Source organism: Phyllobates terribilis, unplaced genomic scaffold (assembly GCF_046119375.1).
Source record: "Phyllobates terribilis strain yellow unplaced genomic scaffold, ASM4611937v1 Scaffold_1__5_contigs__length_1240528914, whole genome shotgun sequence".
Classification (NCBI taxonomy): Eukaryota; Metazoa; Chordata; class Amphibia; order Anura; family Dendrobatidae; genus Phyllobates; species Phyllobates terribilis.
The window spans coordinates 826,087,269-826,110,170 of record NW_027362761.1 but is presented as its reverse complement, the minus strand read 5'-3'; the positions used below and the strand labels follow the sequence as shown (position 1 = coordinate 826,110,170).

Below are 22,902 nucleotides of genomic sequence, written 5' to 3'. Positions count from 1 at the left end.
AGTTTTTATGTTCCTCTTTGAGTGCTACTCATCCCCACTAGCTATATATCTATCGAATAGGCAACTCTCTGAGCTTCAGTTTTTTTATTATCCCCAGTCTGAACAATCTGCATTTGTCTAATTTCTAATAGTGGTAAAATACTTCCTTTCATGCTGTAATTAATGCTAACAATATGTGGAAATTCAGTGGGTACCGAAAGTATTCAGACTCATTTAAATTTTTCACTCTTTAGAATTTACCAAATGGGTGCAATGAAACAAAAAGTTCATTTTTTTCTCATTAAAGTACACTCTGCACCCCATCTTGACTGAAAAAAACAGAAATGCAGAAATGTTTTCAAATTTATTAAAAAAGAAAAACTGAAATATTACATGGTCATAAGTATTCAGACCCTTTGCTCAGTATTGAGTAGAAGCACCCTTTTGAGCTAATACAGCCATGAGTCTTCTTGGGAATGATGAAACAAGTTTTTCACACCTGGATTTTGGGATCCTCTGCCATTCTTCCTTGAAGATCCTCTCCAGTTCAGTCAGGTTGGATAGTAAATGTTGGTGAACAGTCATTTTCAGGTCTCTCCAGAGATGCTGAATTGGGTTTTGGTTAGGGCTTTGGCTGGGCCAGTCAAGAATGGTCATAGAGTTGTTCTGAAGCCACTCCTTTGTTATTTTAGCTGTGTGCTTAGGGTCATTGTCTTGTTGGAAGGTGACCCTTCGGCCAAGTCTGAGGTCCAGAGTAGAGATGAGCGTTGTTCGGCTCGAACTGTTCGCCAATCTCAAATTAGAGATGTTTTGGGCGGTGTTCGAGCCGTTCGGCGAACACGAACGATTTGAGAAAAATTCGGCTGTTCGAGGTTATGTTCGATAACTGTTCGTGCACCAAAATCTTAACTGGATTTTTTCTCAGTAATGATGAAAATTAATTTTAATACGCAGTTTGAGTGTACAGCGGGGCGCGGGGAGGGGCAGGGGATGGATCTCTGCAGGAATAATGAAGATCTCCATTTTTTTTTCTCTTTCCCACATTTACAGTGGGGAGGTGCAATCTGTCAGCCTATCAGCAGCGCACACACGGAGCGAAGTGCTTTTTTTCACACAAGCAAGGGCATGTGTCATTGGCAGTGTATGTCACATGTCCTTGCCCTATAAGACCCAGCCATTTTCCCCGTCGCCACCATTTTCTCACTGCTGCAGCTGCGTGTTAGACGGCACCGCTGTTGCTGTGTGCGCTATACCTTGTTAATTTCAAGCCAATTTTCGCACAAATCTACAGATAGCTTGGGAGTAGGGAATAGTTGTGATTGCAGTCCTTTTAAGGACTACGTTACATCATTTCATACGACTTTTATCAGGCAGGTCTGTGCTCTTAAATAGATAGGTTGGGAGTAAAGACTAATTGTAATTGCAGTCCTTTTCAGGGCTAGGTTACATCAGTTCCTATCACTTTTTGTCAGGCAGGTCTGTGCCAGTGCTGTGCAAGTTTTTTTCACAGCATTTGGCTGAATCTAGCACAGCTAATCCTTTTTGGCCTATTGCAGAGTGTGTTAGTCAGTGGAGTAGCCTATCTGTGTTGCAATATACACCACTTGTGTATAGAATTCCAATTTTTTTACTGCACCTAGTGAAGTAAAACCTTTTGGGCATAGCATCATTCTATTAATCCATCTATACTGACCTCCATAAGGTTGCAAATTGAATTTAATTTTTATCTGCATCTAGCTCTGAAAAAATATTTGGCCTTCTAGCAGTGTGTGGGACTTTCTCTATTAGTCCATCTATACTGACCTCCATCAGGTTGCAAATTAAAAATAATTTTTATCTGCATCTAGCTCTGAAAAAATATTTGGCCTTTTAGCAGTGTGTGGGACTCATTGTATTAGGCCATCTATACCAAGCTCCACCAGCTTTTAAATTAATAATAATTTTTAGCTGCATCTAGCCCTGAAAATAATTTTTCTTCCCAATAGTGGTAGCAATAGAAATATGGGGCGCGCGCCTTGCTTACAAAAATATACGCTTCATAACAAAAAACACCAGCCTAGCGCACTGCATTAATAAGATGGCATCATCGTCTCTCCCAGTGCTAGGCCTACTACCCAGGCTAGCATTCCTGTGCCTAAAACACAATGTATGGGTCCGCGCTAGCCACTATGCTGAGGGGTCTAAAGCTGCTGCTAACGCTTTATAACAATTCAATTGGCAGATTTTCACAGAGCTCTTCCACAACGCCCACCCATCGGGCAACAGTTGCCCACCTTCCCTATGGGATCTAGTGGCGAATAGTTGATGCCATTAATCAGAGCGTCAGTTGCCCCGTCGACGTGGCAAGCATACGGTAAGGCATGGGAAGAGTGGACACGACTAGTAACAGGCAGACGGGTTGACCAATGTGAACAAGCCAGATCACAAGTCACCATAGAATTTCTCCACCAGCTAATTATGAGTTGCATATCAGGGGCGTCAGCGCAGCGGTGTCTGACCGGAGTAGCATTTCACTTCCAACTACTGAATTGGGGAGATGTGACAAAGGTTAATCATCAGACAATCCATAAAAGGGTGGAAAAGGGGTCAGCCAAGTCAGGAGTGTAGACGTCCCGTCCAGTGTCACTAAAACTGATTTCTCACATCATATCCCTAACACCATTAACATGACACTCACAATTTGAAGCAACACTACTGTCTACTGCATTTGTGATCGCCTTCTTCGGGGCGCTATGCATAAGCGAATTAGTCCCTCAATCCAAAATTACCACCAGTGGAGGCTTATTACACCAGGACGTAGTCATAGCCTATAATGCAATACGTCTACGCATACACAAATTGAAAACGGTTCCAGTGGGCAGGGGCACTTGTTTACTTCTACAACCCACAAACGGTACACTGAGTCGGGTAACAATAGTAAAAACATATCTAACCATCAGATCACAAAGTAATTTCTTCCTATCACACATTGATGGAATGCCATTATCAAGATTCCAGTTCCAAGCTATATTTAATAAATGCATAACATCGGCAGGGAACCACCCCAAAGATTACGGGACACACTCATTCCGCATAGGCGCGGCCACGGAAGCAGCAAGACCAGGACTGTCAGAAACAGAAGTTCAGAGGATAGGGAGATGGCGATCCACGTGTTTGGCAAGATACATAAGACCGGACTTGTTATCCTAACGTGGTTTGTTTCTTGTACAGGTGACGCTAAGCCAACAGTGTGGGTGATAGGCCGCTCGTATATGTATTGGGCAGAAAAAAGGGCGAAAGTCTGCCCAGGCGGGAGGAAATTAGAGTTTCATAACACATATTTCAACTAGAGAGGTATTAGAGGCCTGCTATGGCCACAGGTACTAATGGAGGTAATCAAGGTAGGGAGAGAGGCAAGATGTCCGGTCATCTTAGTTATACAGGCCGGGGGAAACAACCTAGGTCATCACAACAGCGCATAACTAATGGCAATAATGAAACTAGACACTGAGCGCTTCAGAGAATTTTTCACAAAACTAGCTATAGTATGGTCAGAGATTGTGCCTATAGCGGTATGGCAAGGTGCGCGAGACATCACGGCCATCGAACGGACAAAGCGGGTAATAAATATTCGGATGGCAAAATTTAGAAGAGACAGAGGAGGTGTAGTGGTACGACACCGACAACTGGAAGGAGATAAAGAAGGCCTCATACGGCCCGACATTGTTCACTTAATGGATATTGTACTGGACATATTCCTGTCAGGACTCCAGGACGGAGTGGAACAAGCGTTAAGAGTGATGGGTGGGGGTCAGAGTCCTGCATACGAGTACGCTGGATCCTCCGTGGCCTGGAAATAGAAAGGACATGTTGGAGAGTTACACTTGTTGGCCAACTTGCCGGAGTGGAGACCCAGGGCATGCTGCAACAAGCTGAATTATTTTAGAAATAAAATGCCTTTCTAATGGAATGAGTATAAAGAGTTAATAAATCTGTGACCGATCCTCACCCATCCAGTTGTAAGAGTTACATTATTGTATTGTCAGGGAAAGGGGGGCGGTAGGGGTGCTGAGCGTCTGGGTTTAGTTGGGGGTCCCCAAAGTCTGCCTAGGCTAGATGCATTTAAAAATTCTTATTAGATACACAGGCGGTGCAGCTTGCTTCGCAGCTGGGCTACTACTCCCAAAGTATTGCCTAGGCTAGATGCAGTTAAAAATTCTACGCTGACTAGCAGACACTGAAGATTTGGAGCAGACCTCTGAGTAAACAGCTCTTCAGACTCAACCATCTGTGTTACCCCAAGCCATAGTGTATGTAGTTTCTTACAGTTAAAAGGGGGGGGGAGCGACCCAACCCACCTGGAATTGACGATGCCAACGTCACGTAAGACACAGCAAGGGGACTCCAAAAAGAGTCTTCATTTTTTCCCAAAATTGTGGCACAGACACCACTTAACCCTAGAACGCATACCTGGGGCCTCGCAGGCCCGCCCTGTTAATTGTTTTCTATTTTCTGCAAGATTACTTTAGTTAGAATTTTGAAACTCTAGGTATTCTTCATGTATATAGTTGTTTGTCATTTGAGTTTGAGTTATTCCATGTTATTTGCACACGGGTATAAAAGGCCCCAGGTATATGAAAGTGTAGATTTTTATGGTCATGTGTTTTAGGGTTAAGTGGCATCAATTGCCGCACAGTTGCTTAAAACGGTTGGTGAGGTGATTTTACCAAATCCTCAAGGTTTTAGTCTCCCAAGGATAACACAGGGGTAGAAAAGTCCTTGCGAATCCATGATTTGTTCATCTTTATGAACGTGAGTCTGTCTACATTCTCAGTGGACAGACACGTGCGCTTATCTGTCAGCACACCACCAGCAGCGCTGAACACACGTTCAGAGAGAACACTGGCTGCAGGGCATGACAAGATCTCCAAGGCGTGAGTGGCGAGCTCCGGCCATTTTTCCAGATTGGAATACCAAAATGAGCAAGGGTCCAGTGACACAGTCATGGCTTCGATGTTCACTTGGAGATACTCCTGCACGATCCTCTCTAGGCATTGACTATGTGTCAGACTTCTTGTCTCCTGTGGCCTTGCAAAGGATGGTCTAAAAAAGTGGTGAAACGATTCCACAAAATTGCTGTTACCAGCAGATACTGTGTTCTGTTACGGTTTGAGTGATGAAGACTCGACAGTCCCACGGTTGGCAAGTTAGAACTGTGAGATTCACTACGTGCACCACTGGTGTTTTGTGGAAAAGCACATGTAAGATTCTGCAACAGCGTCTGCAGATTCTCCTGCATGTGTCAATCCCTTTTTATGGCAGGAATTATTTTGGCAAATTTACTTTTGTACCGGGGATCTAAGAGTGTGGCAACCCAGTAGTCGGGATTACTTCGAATTCTGACAATCTGAGGGTCATGTTGCAGGTAGTGCAGCAAGAAGGCACTCATGTGTCTTGCGCATCCAGGAGGACCAAGTCCTTGTTGTGTTGGTGGCGAGGTAAGAATCATGCTTCCGTCCTCTGCCCTCTCCCCCCAACCTCGCACAACAGAAATGTGATCAAGGTCTCCCTCATCTGATGAGTCTTCCATGCCCATCGCCAGTTCGTCCTCCACTTCTTCCTCAGCTCCTGCACCTTCCTCAACAGTTTGGCTGCTACCATGCGCCCTGGTTAATCCCTCTCCCCCACCCTCCCATGCCTGCCGCCTTGGTGCTGCCAACCGTCTGGACCTTGGAGATGTTATCCCTTCCGCATACGACTCCTCCTCTACTTCCTCCACCTCCTCTTATCCCACCACCTGACTCTGAATTCTGTTTAATGTGTGCTCCAGCATGTAAATCACCAGAATAGCCATGCTGATAATGGCATCGTCGTCAGCACTGAACATGTTCGTCGCCATTTCAAAACTGTGCAGAAGGGTGTGTGGCGCCCCAGAGGGTTCAGTCGCCACAGAGTTACTGCATCTCACCCAGAGGTGTGGTATCTCACCCTCAGGTAAGGAAGGCATATGGCTCGGGACCCTAACACCTGCATCCAACACATACCCGCACTGGGGGTAGGGCGAGATTGCTCCTAAGGGAGAGCACAGTCCCAGGTCCCTAGCTGGTGGGAGGGTCCTATGTAGTGGATGCTTAGGGGAGCAGCTTAGCGGAGCACATGACAGGGAGAGTATAAATAGGAAACCATCTTAGAAAGAGCAAGCCAGTCAGAGGAGGAAAAGTGACAGGAGCAGAGGCTCGGCATGAGCTCTGCTCCAGAGGCGGGCCTAGCCTGGGAGGCCCAGGACTGAAGGAGAGAAGAGAGGAGTGGGAGCAAGGAGGCTCCAGGAACCGAAGGGACCCTAGGGCTACGGGCCGTGCAGAAGGCCACCCGTACTCCTGCTGCTACCAGGAGGTAGAGGGGTCAGGCCAGATAAGGGGAACCGGTCCCTCAACTAGAGGAGAAACAGCAAGGCTCAACTAGAAACCAGAGGCTGCAGCATTTCATGTACTGCAGGTAAAAGTCCACACCAGTCTCACTAAGAAGGTAGCCACATAGGACCCAGGGGACGGAACACAAGTCGCCCGCCAAGGCCCGAGGATACCAGATAGAAGTGTCACTGGGTGTGAGGTGCAGGGAGAAGGCCAGAGAAAGGACACACAGAAGGGGGTCCTGCTAAGTACTCCGGAGCTATCTGGGGGTGGACTGAGCCCCTCACTGAGTACGCACAGCACGACGGGTGAGATTGCTCTGGTACCTGTAATCTGGACTGCAACAACTGTGAGTAAAGATCTTGGGACTGCATCACACGGACTCTGTGTTCATTACTGACTCCCTGCACTACAATCACCATCATCCACCCACAATGCCCTGAAGCTACACTCTTCCTGTGGTGAGTAATAATACCATTGCTGCAAAACCACCAGCTTCAGAGGACTGTTCCGCAGCGGCGGCCCCTTTTGCCCCACTCCAGAGGTGGCGTAGTCGGACATTATAAAACCCATATATACAAATTACCCTTGGATTGACCGCCCTGGATCACGGACCGGGTCACCGCCACAGTGACTACAACCCCCAGCGTCTACCGGCCCGGCTCATGGTACCCCACGGCCCAGGGGGCGCGTCAACTTCATAGGTCCCTGATCTGAGACCACTCCTGCAGCGTGATTTGCCCCACCTCTGGATCTCGTTGGCTCAGGCTATACGTCAGAACGTATTGCACCAGGGCTTGTCGGTGCTGCCACAGTCGCTGCAACATGGTCAGAGTTGAATTCCACCGTGTCGGCACATCGCATTTCAGGCGGTGAACTGGCAGGCCCAAAGACTTCTGTAGAGATGTAAGTCGTTGAGCTGTGGGATGCGAACGGCGGAAGTGAGCACACAGCGACCGTACTCTCTGAAGAAGGCCATCTAGTCCGGGATAGTGGGCTAAGAATTTATGGACAACCAGGTTCAACACGTGAGCCATACAAGGCACGTGTGTAACATTGCCCCGGCGAAGGGCCGCACCCAGGTTTGCAGCATTGTCGCACACGTCCTTCCCTGGTTGCAGGTCCAGTGGAGACAACCATTCATGAAACTGGGTCTCCAGAGCTGACCACAACTCCTCAGCTGTGTGACTCACATTTCCCAGACATTTTAAAGTAAATACTGATGCCTTGAGCCCTACTGCCAGCATAGTAAGGAGGTGTGCAGGATTCCTTCTGCGCAGTTAGAAAGCAGGTGGCATTACCAGACAGGCTTTGGGTGCAGGTGGAGGACCGAGAGGAGGTTGAGGAGGCAGAAGCAGTGGAGGAACTTCGAGATAAAGAGGATTGACGCACAACTCGTGGGGACGGTAAGACTTGGACAGCAGCCCCTTGTCCTGCTGTCACCATAGTTACCCAGTGCCCAGTCAGCGACATGTAACGCCCCTGTCCATGCCTACTCGTGAAAGTGTTTCTTTCTTTGAGAAGTAGTGCCGACTGGGCATCTGGTACTGGGGCACTGCGACGGACATAAGGTCTCGAAAATCCACTGTGTCCTCCAGGCGGAAAGGCAGCATTTCTGTAGCCAAGAGCTTGCAGATGGTGAAATTCAACCTCTTAGCTTTCTCATGGCTAGGAGGAAATGGTCTTTTACTTTTCCACATCTGAAGGACCGAGGGCTGGCTGTTGTGCTTAGACGGGGTTGAGTAGGGTGTCCCCGGCAAACTGCCGGTCTGTGAGGAAGATGCAGGCAGACATGTTAGGTTGCCTTGATCCAAAGGAGGTGCTCTCGATGTCAGAGAGCGCTCAACACCAGCAGGTGTTTCCACTTCCCAATGAACTGACGACCTGCCAATCACACTGGCTGTTGCAGGTAAAGAGGTGTCAGGTCTGCGTCCAAAAACATGTGTGACTGCTGTCCCCCCAGTCACAGAGGATGAAGAGGCCGCGGATGCACAAGATGGGGCAGATGGTGGTTGGCCCAGCCTGCTAGGCCGCATTGTAGCACAGTGAGCTTCCCACTGCAACTTATGCTTCATATCCATGTGACGGTACATGCATGAAGTACTCAAACTATGGATTTTTTGGCCTCTACTTAGCTTTTGGTGACAAATATTACAGATAACACGAGTTTGGTCATCCTTATCATTCTGAATAAATGCCCAGGCTATGCAAGGCTTAGAGCCCATGCGACCTGAAGAGCCACTACGACTTGTGGTCAGAGGCAGAGTTGCGGTTGAGGATGCAGTTGTTGATGTGCTTCCAGTACTCCATCTCTGTCCAGGAAGGCGCAACCTAACCTCGTCGTCAATAGCATCTGTGACGCCCCGCTGTGCTTGGTATCACAGATCCTAGAAGAGTGTATTGATGGAATCCTCCACAAGAGGCCCCCATAAACATTCACACATCTCCACCTTCCACCTCAGACCAGCAGAGGGAGCCCGTTAGGGATATAAATAGGGAAGGTGGAGCTAGGCAGTTCAGTTCCTCTGAAGAGTTCCTGCAGTAGAGAAGTCTAAGAGAGGTCAGTCTGCAGTGGAGCTCAGTCTAGTCTAGAGAAATCAGTTAATAGTTCAGCAGTGGAGCACGAGGCTCCTGCTAGCTAGATTCAGTAAGGCATAACCGGAATCCCTGGAGAACTACAAGTCCCAGGATCGCTAAGGTGTTGATACGTAACAGAGCCAGGAGACGCTTAGGCCCCGCATAGTGGGAGCGTGAACTCCAAGAGAAGGCCCTACCACAAGGTCAGCCAGCGCAGGACAGAGACAAAGTTAGGCCTAGCTCCAGGCAGGTCAGAAACTTACTACGCAGAGGCAAGAAACAGGAGGCCCTACACCCGGTCATTGGGGAGGATCCTGATATTCACCCTTCACCCTACAGTGCTCCGGGATGTGCCTGAATTTCCTCCAGTAAAAGGTAATGAAGTGACTACTGTGTCCGTTCCCGTTCTTGCTCTGACCCAGCTGGGTCTCGCCTGTCCTGCATTCCCCCTGCATACGCTGCCCTGAGACCTAGCTCCACCTGTGGGGAGCTATACCATCGAGCTGCCTTATCACGGGTCTCAGTGGACTGCTGCAGCGCTGGTGCTTCTCACCAGATACCACAGGTGGCGTCACGAACTCTTATAAAATTAACAATTATACACCCTTTTAAAGAGTGACCCCAGGGTACGGGCCAGGGAGCCGACCACCGCGACATCCCCAAGGCCACGCAAAGGCCCGGGTACCGAGTCATCCCCATCCCCTGGGCTAGTCACATCCTCCTCCACCTCCTCCGTTGACCTCATCGACTGGCTGACTGTGGGTTGACAGTAAGTGGGATCTCCAACCTCGTCATCATCACCCTGTGTGTTATCACACCCGTCGCCCTCAAAGCCAACCTCTTCCTGCCCTGACCGAAAAGTCAAGTTGTCGCTCCAATCAGGTATTTGAGTCTCATCATCGTCTTCATCATTGTCTCCACCAACAGGAGTGACAGTTTGGGAACGAGGGTCTACATTATGCTCAGAACCTTCTTCATCTGGTCCTGGATCCGACTTATAAAGATTCTGGGCATCAGTGCAGATCATTTCCTCGTCTGGATTAACAGAAGCTCTGGAGCAGACCTCCGTTTCCCAGGCTATAGTATGAGTAAACAGCTCTGCAGACTCAACCATCTGTGTTACCCCATACTCAGACGGGCAGCTGGAGACTTGGGAGCTGTGAGGAAGCAAGTGCGATTGGGGTGACACCTCTGAGGACTGGAGTATTTGTGATGTTGAAATTGAGGTGGAGGAGAGTCCACTTGAAGGAGCACTTGATATCCGCTGAAGCACCTGCTGTTTTTGTGCCTCATCTGGAATTTGTAGCGATGGGCGTGTCCGTAAGAAAGGGATCGTATCACATTGTCCACAAAAAGAAGTCGACATCTTAGTTTGGCTGGAAGATGGTCTTTCTTCTGCAGATGTTACCCCCCCCCCCCACCGCGGGGGTGCTCGACCCACCAGCGGACAGGCACCAGTATTGGGAGACAGGGGTTGGCCGTCAGGGTCCACCGCGGCTCTGGCACAAACCCCGGCGACACGGAGGTGGCACGGGTAGGAACGAACTGGCCGTGTCGGCTTCTCTCTTTTTGGATTTTAGAAGGGCATGACATGCCTATATCTGTGTCTCCCCCTCCTTTTACTCCTCCACCTCTTTTCTTTTCGCATGACTATATGTACTTGTCACTTTTCCATGTGTTAGTTATGTCTTTGAGCAGTTTGTCAGCTTTTGGACACCTTTGATGGTGTTTTCTATGTGTTTCTATGTGTTTTTGTTTGCCTGCCATTGGTTTTAACGGTGTTCGAAGGTGTTCAACGAACAGTTCGACGAACAGTTCGGCAAACACACGGGTGTTCGACGAACCGAACCGAACTCGAACACTACGGGGGTGGCTCAACACTAGTCCAGAGCACTCTGGAAGAGGTTTTCGTCCAGGAGATCTCTGTACTTGGCCCCATTCATGTTTCCTTCAATTGCAACCAGTCGTCCTGTCCCTGCAGCTAAAAAACACCCCCATAATATGATGCTGCCACCACCATGTTTCACTGCTGGGTTTGTATTGGGCAGGTGATGAGCAGTGCCTGGTTTTCTCCACACATGCCGCTTAGATTTATCACCAAAAAGTTCTATCTTCATCTCATCAGACCAGAGAATCTTATTTCTCATAGTCTGGTAGTCCTTCATATGAACTCTATGCGGGCTTTTATGTATCTTGCATTGAGGAGAGGCTTCCGTCGGGCCACTCTGCTATAAAGGCTCGACTGGTGGAGGGCTGCAGTGATAGTTGACTTTGTGGAATTTTCTCCCATCTCCCTACTGCATCTCTGGAGCTCAGCCACAATGATCTTGGAGTTCTTCTTTACCTCTCTCACCAAGGCTCTTCTCTCACGATTGCTCAGTTTAGCTGGACGGCCAAGTCTAGGAAAACATTTGGTAGTCCTAAACTTCTTCCATTTAAGGATTATGGAGGCCACTGTGCTCTTAGGAACCTGGAGTAATGCAGAAATTATTTTTTAACCTTGGCCAGATCTGTGCCTTGCCACAATTCTGTCTCTGAGCTCCTTGGGCAGTTCCTTTGCGCTCAGGATTCTCATTTAGTCTGACATGCGCTGTGAGCTGTGAGGTCTTATATAGACAGGTGTGTGCCTTTCCAAATCAAGTCCTATCAGTTTAATTAAATACAGGTGGACTCCAATGAAGGAGTAGAACCATGTCAAGGAGGATCTCAAGGAAATGGGCAGCATGTGACTTAAATATGAGTGTCTGAGCAAAGGGTCTGAATACTTATGACCGTGTGATATTTCAGTTTTTCTTTTTTAATGAATTTGCAAAAATGTCCACATTTCTGTTTTTTTGAGTCAAGATGGGGTGCAGAGTGTACTTTAATGAGAAAAAAAAAATGAACTTTTTAGAATTTACCTAATGGCTGCAGTGAAACAAAGAGTGAAAATTTTGAAGGTGTCTGAATACTTTCCGTACCCACTGTATATGCATGGCACAACACTTTGACCCATAATAGCCACCAGTAACTTAAGGGGATTTTCCATTAACAAAAGTTCATTTTAATCAATAGATTTTCGAATAACAATAGCTTCCACAATTGGATGTGTTGAAATAAAAGGTTCCTGTGCTGAGATAATGTTATCAATGTGCCCCTGCTATGTACTGTGTAATGGTTGTGTCTGACTGTACAGGGAACATGGTCTGATCATACCACATCTCCTGGGCAGAGGGGGGGGGTGTAATAGAGACATTACAGCATGGGATTCTTTCTTTGAAGTAAAACATTATTTAAAGAACAGGCAGTGAAATGTTTAACCTCATAAAAAGAATCAAATCAACTGAGATCCCATGCTGTAATGTCTGTAAACGCCTTTCCTTCCTCCCCTGCCCAGGAGATGTGGTATGATCAGACCATGTTTCTGTATGGTCAGACAAGACCATTACACAGTACACAGCAGCGGAACATTTATAAGATTATCTCAGCACAGGAACATTTTATCTAAACACATTAATATTCCAAGATGTATTGATTAAAATGAACTTTTGTTTGTGGTAAAACCCCTTTAAGATATCTTAACACATCATTGTATCTCCTATATAATATCTAGTTTTGGTGTCATCATACTTCTCATTTGACACATATTTGCTGCACCTTTGTCACAGATCTCACATAAAATTAGCATACAGTGGTATGATGTGCTCACCATACTTAACTGTAATGCTGGGTTCACATAAGAAAAATACTAACCAATAAGCATTCCATCTTTGAGTGTTTACATCTTTATACCCCAAAATGGTACTCAAACTTGCCCTTTGATGTATCCATTTACTGTAATTTACTAAACTCTGTTTGACTTTTTCTTGATCGTTTATGATGCTACTTTTTTCCTCACAAAAAAAAAGGCACAGATGGAAAAGAGTCAATTATTTCATTATTTGCCTTATTTGAGTAAATCGAAGTGTAGTTATGGTAGAACATTTTTTTTAGATATAAAGATGTAATCCCCCTTCGCACGAAAGGCTTTGCTGGGATTATTTTCCAAAGAAAACAAGGCATTTAGAATAATGCTACCTACTTTTGGTACACAGGTGGCAGAACACAGCAAACATAACATACCATAATAGATGTAGAATTTTCTAACACGGCACACATATCACAATGCAGCAAAAAAAATTGATAAAGAACTCAACACATAGCTTGTCGCAATGGCTTATGCGATGCTTTCAGCATCAATGTAATTGTCTGCATTATGGTTTAAGAATACTGCATCTGTAGCACACAGCATGATCATCACACTTGATACATCTGGCAATATTATAAAAATTTGCAAATGTAACTTAGGAAACTAGGTGGTATCTCCACTGCATCAGGGTCTATGATAACAAGTCCTGAACTTATATACATATGCATATAAATTACCAGCAAAAGGCATATTACAGCCATATCTTTTTTTTGCACATCTTTAAATATACTCTTAAATTACATTTCTTTCTTAATTTTATCGTGTCTAAGGGGTAACATTTCTCCTTGCGGAGAGTGACATGTTCAGCATGTCATGGTGAGGAGACTTTTAAAGCTGCAATGCTCCTCTGGGAAATATGCAAATTGTCTCTTCAGAGAGGAAGGCTAAGTGCCTATGAAGCAGAAATGCTCCGGATTTTTTCTGCAACTCCCTGGCAGGAAAAACACATGCATATTTTACATGCATTTTTCCCCCCAGGTAGAAGCGTTTTTGCATGCATTTTCGCATGCGGGTTATCAAGCGCTTTTCCAAGCGATTTTAGCATCACTTGGAAAAGTGCTTGACAACTTGGTCACACTATATAAATCCATGCAACCGGCATGGATTTATAAAGTGTGACCAAGTTAATAGTTAAAAAAAGAATAAGAATGGTAAAAAATAAAAAAAAACATTATACTTACCTTCCGATGGCCCCAAGGTCTCCTCAACAATGCGTCCTGGCTCCCCGGTGGCTCGCGGTAGTGTAAAAAGACATTCAATGATGTAATTTAGTCATGTGACAGGTCATGCGACTGCCGAAGTCGGCGGTCGCGTGACCTGTCACATGACTAAATGACGTCATGGAAGGTCCTTTTACACTACCGCGAGCTACCGGGGAGCCAGGACGCATCGCTGAGGAGACCGTGGCCATCAGAAGGTAAGTATAATGTTTTTTTTTATTTTAATTCTTTTTTAACTACAGGCACTATGGTACCCGGGTCTGCAGGAGAGTCTCCTCTTCTCCAGACCCGGTTACCATCCGCACATTGAATCGCTTAATATCCGCATGTGCACATGTACTCATGCGCATATTAACCCTAGAAAGCATACCTGGGGCCTCGCAGGCCCGCTCTGCTAATTGTCTTATATTTTCTGCAAGATTTCTTAAGTTAGAATTTTGAAACTCTATGTATTCCTCAGGTATAATGTAGTTGTTTGTCATTTCCAGTTGGTCATTTATTTATTATTTGCACATGGGCCTAAAAGGCCCCAGGTATGTGAAAGTGTAGATTTTTATGGTCATGCGTTCTAGGGTTAAGCGATTCAATGCTAGTCAATTGCGGCGATTACGCCACATATCCACAAAAATAATGGACATGCTGCGGATTTTTCCGCAATGATAATCCGCAGCGTAAATTTCCGCAGCATGTGCACACCATATGCGGATTATCATTGGGGACCATGGGGCTCGTATTACCAAGTGTTTTTCAAGCATTTTCGCTGCAGAAATTCTGCGGCAAAAACGCTTGAAAAACACATAGTGGGTACGCACCCGAAGAGGACCAGAACTCTAGTGCCACCTACAGGAAGTAGCAATCCTAAAATTCAATAGTGACCCTTTAACGCCTCTCATCTAGCCAAACCAGAACTCACACTGTGCACTGACAAGGGGCAGTACCCCAAAATACAGTGTCTGCAAATTGAGTTTCTGGTTCTAGCTTATAGCCTAAGTCATGTGATAAGGCTCGTTAAAGGGTCACTATTGACTTTTAGGATTGCTACTTCCTGTAGGTGGCACTAGAGTTATGGTCCTCTTCCTCTCTGAAGAGACAATTTGTTTAATTTTATTGTGGTATTTTAGTTCTGCAGTTACACTATATTGCCTGGATTTAAAGAGAGCCACAAATCTGATTACAAGTTTTGCTAGACAAACAATAAAAAATGCAGTTTCTGCTTTCTCAACTGCTGATCATTAAAAGACTTACAATTTTCACAACAAGTTTGTAAAGTTTTCCAATCAGCAATCTTTGTTAAAGGGAACCTTTCACCATGAAAATGCAGTCTACTTTGCAAGCAGAAGTAGCTGATTAGACTGATATATAGTTTTGTGACAAAAGATTCAGTATATCCTGTATTTTAAGCAATACAACCTCTGCTCTTTCTGGGATTTTTGGACAAGTGGGGCTCCTGTCAGTGATTGTATACACAGGTGGCTGTCAGTCACTGATAGGACCCCCCATCGGACTGAAAATCCCAGAAAGAGCATAGGATGAAATGATTAATACACAGGGTATAGTGAATCTTCTCTCACAGAACTATGTATCAACCAACTCCGCTCCTCCTGCTCTATAACATGGCGCCTGCAGATTGTACTGAATTTTCATGGTGACACATTCCCTTTAAGCCATTTCTAAAGATTTGCAATGAAGAAATAGTTGTTGAGATACAGCACAAACCTTAACAACATGGCTAGGTCATAAAAATGATTCCATTATATTTTTTCTTCAACTTAATAACAAATGTATTTATTATAAGGACAGAATAGTGAATATTCTGTTCTACACATCCAAGCTAATAGTAACATGTGCCAATACAGAATAAAGAATGCCTGATTAATGACTGAGCGTCAAACGCTGAAAAGCTTTCACTAGCACGTTCAAGCATATCTGCATCATTTTTGTGAATTCTACCTAAAACTCCTTTACTTTACACCAGATGGAATAATTGATTTGACAGTGACACCCATTATAAATACTCCTAAAGTTAAAGGAGAACCTCAGCAGGAAACAAGTTAGCCTTCTGTCTAATCCCCATTTCCAGTATGCTGAAAGAAATGTAAATATCAAGTGGAAATCTCAATGTCTGACCATCTAGTCACATCAGCCTTGCTAGGAAAGCGCCAGATACATTACAGCCTTCTTTGAAAGCACAAGCGAATAATAATGTACAAATCTAAAGGACCACTCTTTTACTGTAGTTAACCTTTTTCCCTCTCCAACAACAAGGTATTCTAATCACAATTCAGTAAGCAGAAATTTAAAGTTCGTTTTCAGAAATGATTTTTGTTTTTTGCCTAAAAATAGTGACTACACAAGGTCAAGGAGACAAAAATTGACTTATATTGACCCAGCAGATATATTGCATAATTAAGAGTGGACACTCACATAGGATTCATTGTCTCTAGTGTCTTTGTCTGTCTTCCTTCTGGAGAACTCATTTTCATAGATATTAGGCAGCAACCTGTTAGCTTTCAGAATTGTAAAGGAAAGCTATTTTGCAGACTTTTTATGCCACTGAGAATTACCATTACCAGCTGCATCTTCACAAGGAATACCAGCTTCTTCTAAGCTGGTAAAAATTGCTACAGTTGCTCATTAGTTTGAGGACTTTTCAGCATATCCCTTTAGTTCTACAGGGCTAAAACTTGGAAATATATATGACAAGAGTACACGTATGGGTATAAATGGATATAGATAAAAAAATTCATTGGTTTATATATGTACTATACATATTATGAATAACCCAAAATGAGGACCAACAGTAGATATACAGACAATCGAAAATGAATGACATAGGAACAAAAGGAAAAACGTTGACAAAAAGTCTAAAAGTATAATTGATACAAATATTTATTTTATTAGATTCATAACCAGGTGTTGACAGGGAAGTGCAACGACAAGGGAATAATTAAAACAATACGAGAAGAGGGCGCTGAGACAGGAGTTATAAATATAACACATAGAGATGGATCATAATTGTGACAGCACAGGGTAATATACAAGAACAAAACATGATTGTGTCTAGAATTTCCTTATCGTGAATATGGTAAGTGAATTACATTTATATATCTGATTAATTAAAGAGCAAGTCCCAACCAACATCAATAGATGCAATAACAGGAACCAATACAATTATTACGACCATGCATTAGAGTAAGGTGTTCATTTGCACAAAAGCTGATCCCTTGTTAATGAAGTATATTATCTATAAAGAGTAATGCACAGAAACATCCACCGACGTGAATCTGTGCTGGTACTGGATGAAAGTAAGTATAGAATGAGAGTGTTTGTACCAAAAGAGGAAGAAGCACAAGTGCTTTACAGCTGCACTAGATTAAATACTGATCCTGAATGGCGCCCACAGTGATGCACGTTTCAGCTTCTTGCCTTCATCTGGGGGTCGTCTTGCCTTCGTCTGACTCCCAGATGAAGGAAAGAAGCTGAAACGCGCATCGGTGTAGGCGCCATTCAGGATCAGTATTTACTCTAGTGTAAGTATAAATCACTTCTGCTACTTCCTCTTTCTATACTACATCCATTACCAGCCCAGATTCACATGTCAGTGGATGTTTATGTGCATTACTCTTTATAGGTAATATACTTCATTAACAAGGGATCAGCTTTTGTGCAAATGAGCACCTTACTCTAATATATGGTCGCAATAATTGTACTTGTTCCTGTTATTACATCTATTGATGTTGGCACTTGCACTTTAATTAATCAGATATATAAATGTAATTCACTTACCATATGCACGATAAGGAAATTCTAGACACAATCATGTTTTGTTCCTGTATATTACTCTGTGCTGTCACAATTATGATCAATCTCTATGTGTTTTATTTATAACTCCTGTTTCGGCACCCTCTTCTCATATTGTTTTAATTATTTCCTTGTCGTTGCATTTCTCTGTCAACACCTGGTTATGAATCTAATAAAATAAATATTTGTATCAATTATACTTTTGGACTTTTTTTCAACATTTTTCCTTCTTTTCCTAGGGCTAAATCTTGGGTAGATATAATCACACCTGATTATTTGGTGGACTAATTAAAAATGTAAAATCTTTGGTAAACCTTAACTAAAATCTATCCAGTTTTCTTGCTTCCAGTAGGAACATAAGACAAGAAATAAGAGTAATGAGAAGAGGAATTGATTCTTTATGACTCCTTTTAGGGAGATTTTGAGATGTTCTTCTTTTTGGGAGATGGGCTGAACTGTTGAGTACAGAATCCTGCTAATAGTTACATAATTTTCATAAATCGAATACTTACTTTGGAAAATGGCATGAAATTATTTCAACATGGAGTTAAAGTCTTATATAGTACAGCTATATGTATTAATGAACAATAAAGCAATATAAAGTATTCTCTGTATACAGTACCATAAAGTATAAGCCGAATATCAATATTATACCCTAAAAGAGATGTACTAGTAAGTTCTAATACATCCACCAAACTGTCCCCTTAAGTACCACACATGTGAATTTAGAAGAAAGTAGTATGACTGCAAAGAAGCAGTAAAGTCATAGCCAAGACTATTCTACGCCAGTCAGAGGCATTACGGTCACGTTTTCCCACTATGACTATACCAAGTGTTCTAAGCACCCATATTATGCTCTTTACGGGCTGTTTAGTTACTATAATCGTTACAGTGTAACCCTGATATCCTCAGTGTCTACATGGAAGGCAGCTACAAATCGCTGTATGCCTTTACTACATTTTAGCTTAATGTAGATAAATGGGATCACATTGTGACCCTTAAGGTACTGCTACCGTGAGAGCATGTAAAAAAATCCAACTGATTCTGAATTTTTGCAATTTACTTGTCATGGTTCTATGTCCACTGCCAAAATCATAATGTAGCCCCAGCCTGAATATTACCTAAAGACATTATAGAAATAACCACCAGTATTGATAAATCCCGTCCAACACCATATACTGCAATATTGACATTTCTGTCTTAAACTATTTTAACCTTTACCCAAAAATAGCATATCATTTTCCATTTCCCAAGCTCCTACATAAGTAAAACATTTATTATATAGCAGTTTTTAGAAAACTGTAGAATAATTGCTGATATAAAAGACACACAGAGCTTACTATTGTCTAAGTGGAAATTACTAGGTCAGGCATTGTGCTACTCCCAGGTTTTCTGATGTGTTGTGGGTTTCTTCTGCACTTTAAAACAAGCGTAAACCTTAGTTAAGAACAATTTATTTCTCTGTCGCTGTTTTCTGTGTTCAGTTGGTAAATCATATTGATTTTTTTCAGCAAGTCCTGTGTGAAGCTTAAAATGACTTAGAGCCATGTGAAAAATAAAGCTGCCATTAGAAACCAGCCGCCTATGTGATTTGCAGGGGATACATTGAAAATTAGTTCTGTAATTTATAATTTACTAAGGGCATCAAAAAAAATTTTTTTCAAGTTAAATAAAGTTGGTGAAATTTGATTTGCAGGACCTGGGACCATGGGTCACGTCGGTAATCTGTGTCCGCTGGACAGGAGCCCTAAGAACTGCCTCTAACGTGGAAGTGTCCACAGCTCTTCCTTTGATTAGCTAACGTAGTGATGTCACAATGGCTTCACATCACAATGATGATGTCACCCCCGACCAGCTAATCAACAGAAGAGCTGGAGATGTCATCACGTAAGAGCCGATACTCAGAGCTTCTCTTCACAGGACACTGATTACTGACGTGGCCAATGGATGGGGTTCTGTGAATCTATTCGCACCAACTCTCATTAACACCCTTGAAATTGTGACATCAGCCACCATACGATGCCTTCTGCTCAATAGGATTGTTATTGAAATGGTGAAGTCAGGCGCCACATGGAAATTTCCAAGATATGTTTTGTAAATCCAAACCTTAGAACCAAAGTCATGAAACATAATATCATATACAATTCTCAGCCCTTCTCCTGTAAATGTTCCTAGTGTCACCCAGTGATCAGTATTGCGCCATGTTGTAAAGGCTGTGTTAAGTTAAAAGCAACATGTCGCGCACGTGTGTGACGTTACTGTGGAAACAAAGAGCTGCAAAAAAGCCAAATGTGAACACGGCTACAAATATAAATGTAATCTTACTAATTTTCTCCACATACCACGTTCTGTTAGTTGCTCCTTAGCGACATGCTACAAACTGAATTATTTTTCTCAATAACAGTGTTTACTGACAAAGTGACAGTTTCTATTCTGTTGCCAAGGAACAATTGTGGAATAAGTGACAGAATTGGAAATACCATGAGCAAAAATGCCTGTGAGAATGAACCAATCATTCAATTATATTGACTGCTTTTACATTGTTAGGGGGGCTCACATTCAGCCTGAAAAATAAACTGGGGAGAGGGGAGGAAGCTTGATCCTATTCATCTGAACCCACCTTAATAGTCGATAAAGATATACGGTATACAGTTTACTACATTGGAAGTGATGTCTGCATCCTCTCTACCTGAGATAGATAGATAGATAGATAGATAGATAGATAGATAGATAATACACTAATAGATAGATAGATAGATAGACAGATAATAGATAGATAGATAGATAGATAGATAGATAATACACTAATAGATAGATAGATAGATAGATAGACAGATAATAGATAGATAGATAGATAGATAGATAATAGATAGATAGATAGATAGATAGATAGATGTTACATTGATATATAGATAGATAGATAGATAGATAGATAATACACTAATAGATAGATAGATAGATAGATAGATAGATAGATAGACAGATAATAGATAGATAGATAGATAGATGTTACATTGATATATAGATAGATAGATAGATAGATAATACACTAATAGATAGATAGATAGATAGATAGATAGATAATACACTAATAGATAGATAGATAGATAGATAGACAGATAATAGATAGATAGATAGATGTTACATTGATATATAGATAGATAGATAGATAATACACTAATAGATAGATAGATAGATAGATAATACACTAATAGATAGATAGATAGATAGATAGATAGATGTTACATTGATATATAGATAGATAGATAGATAGATAGATGTGACATTGATAGATAGATAGATAGATGTGATATAGATAGATAGATAGATAGATGTGACAGATAAATGTGACAGAAATAGATAAACATAGACACATAATCAAATAAAGAGATATATTAGAGATATAGATATAGATAGATAGATAGATAGATAGATAGATAGATGTTACATTGATATATAGATAGATAAATGGATAGATATATAGATAGATATGACATTGATAGATAGATGGATAGATGTGATATAGATAGATAGATAGATAGATAGATAGATAGATGTGACAGATAAATGTCACAGAAATAGATAAACATAGACACATAATGAAATAAAGAGATATATTAGAGATATAGATATAGATAGATAGATAGATAGATAGATAGAAGATTGAGTCTATTAAAAATACTAAAAACTTGAATTTAGGTACAGTATGCAAAATGTTGGGTAGTTATAATGATTTGATATTTATCCCCCTAACTAAGTGATGCCACCATATTCTAATATTTTATTAGGGGTCATGTAGTAACACTTGTTGTATGTGGCATACATTAGCTATATGTTCAGTATGTTAGATCTCTGTAGCTAACCTTTTGAGACATATGCAAAGTAACTTCTTAGCCATTTACCACCAATCCAGCAGCACAGCAGCACACACTGATATGTACAGCTGCCACTTCCAATTCCTGACCTCCACTGTGTCATACTGTAACATTGCTTCTTCCATACCCAGTGTGTGCTGTGGACTGTGTCAGGTCGGGACAATGTCACTGTTTGCTAAAACCACATCTGCTTATTTCAATAGCAGGTGATCCCACAAATGATTCCCCACACATTGTAGCAGAACAATCTGTCACAAGTGCTTCTAGTTGTTTCCTATGGGAATTCTTTAACTTACAACAAGACACACACTATCCATGACATTGTATAAATTCATTGTCACATGTTGCACTTCTGGAATATTAGTGTTCTGAGAAGCACATCTGCAGCGCTACAAACTGCATATTCATTTTCAGATGACCTCTTCTCCCATCCCACATCTCCACCTCAAAGCATGGAGTGAACCTCAAGGACAACACAATCAAGTTCAGCATGAAACTGAGCCAGGGAAGAACTAAGATCAAAAGCCTTTTCTCTATTCATTTGAAGCAGGAAACTGATGGTGGTAATTACAGGCTGACAGTAAGTAGAAATGTTTAATTCCTTCAAGTACTTTTCTTAGCCAAGAGAATCTGTCTGGAGCTTGACTTTCTAAGTATCTTCCCAGTTGTGAATGTAGAATAGGTGCATGCACTTACCTGTAATGAGAGATCAGTGTTCAGGAGTAGATCTGCTTCTCCAGCAGCAGCTATATGTCTCCTACACTATAAGTAATACGTCTCTTGGGAAGAAACCTATGTGAGCTTCTTCTTCTTCCCAGCTCCAGGCTGCAGAGGGAGCAGCTGTTAGGTGCAGTGCAGGAGCTACTCCGGCACCGCAGCCAGCATCTCCAGATATAAGCAGCAGTGCACAAGCTGCACATCAGCACGTTTTCACCTCCCTTCTTTTTGTTGCTGGTAGTGGAGCTTGTGATGATGAAACACTCACGTCATAGATTTGTGAAAGAGCTGCATGGATGGTGGGTGTGATTATCCCTGCGCCTCCCTTTTCCATTAGTGGGATGCTGAGAGCTTCAGGATCCTGGGAGGAGAGGAGGTGACAGCTCCCACTTGTCACAGCTTCCAGGCTGCGTGTTTAGATCACAACATAGAATTACTGGTAAGTAATAGTTAATAATACATGATAGATTAACTCCGATAATGACATGATAGAGCAATAATAGGAGACATGGGGAGCAGTTACATCACTGGTCCATGCACCTGGATGGCACCTGCGCTTTCTTCTCTTCATTCACATCACACATCTACAGCGAATTATTCTGTGTGCTTTCCTTAGT

The 22,902-nt window shown here is 42.8% G+C and overlaps 1 protein-coding gene across 1 annotated transcript in view; it reads right to left on the bottom strand.

Annotated features, from left to right (window-relative positions):
* NPFFR2 (neuropeptide FF receptor 2) overlaps positions 1–22,640 on the bottom strand; it is a 243,550-nt gene extending 220,910 nt beyond the window's left edge. The window contains exon 1 of the mRNA XM_073637886.1: positions 22,265–22,640. The gene's annotated coding sequence lies outside the window, so the exon portion shown is untranslated. The remainder of the gene's footprint in view (positions 1–22,264) is intronic.
* Between the last annotated feature and the right edge of the window lie 262 nt (positions 22,641–22,902).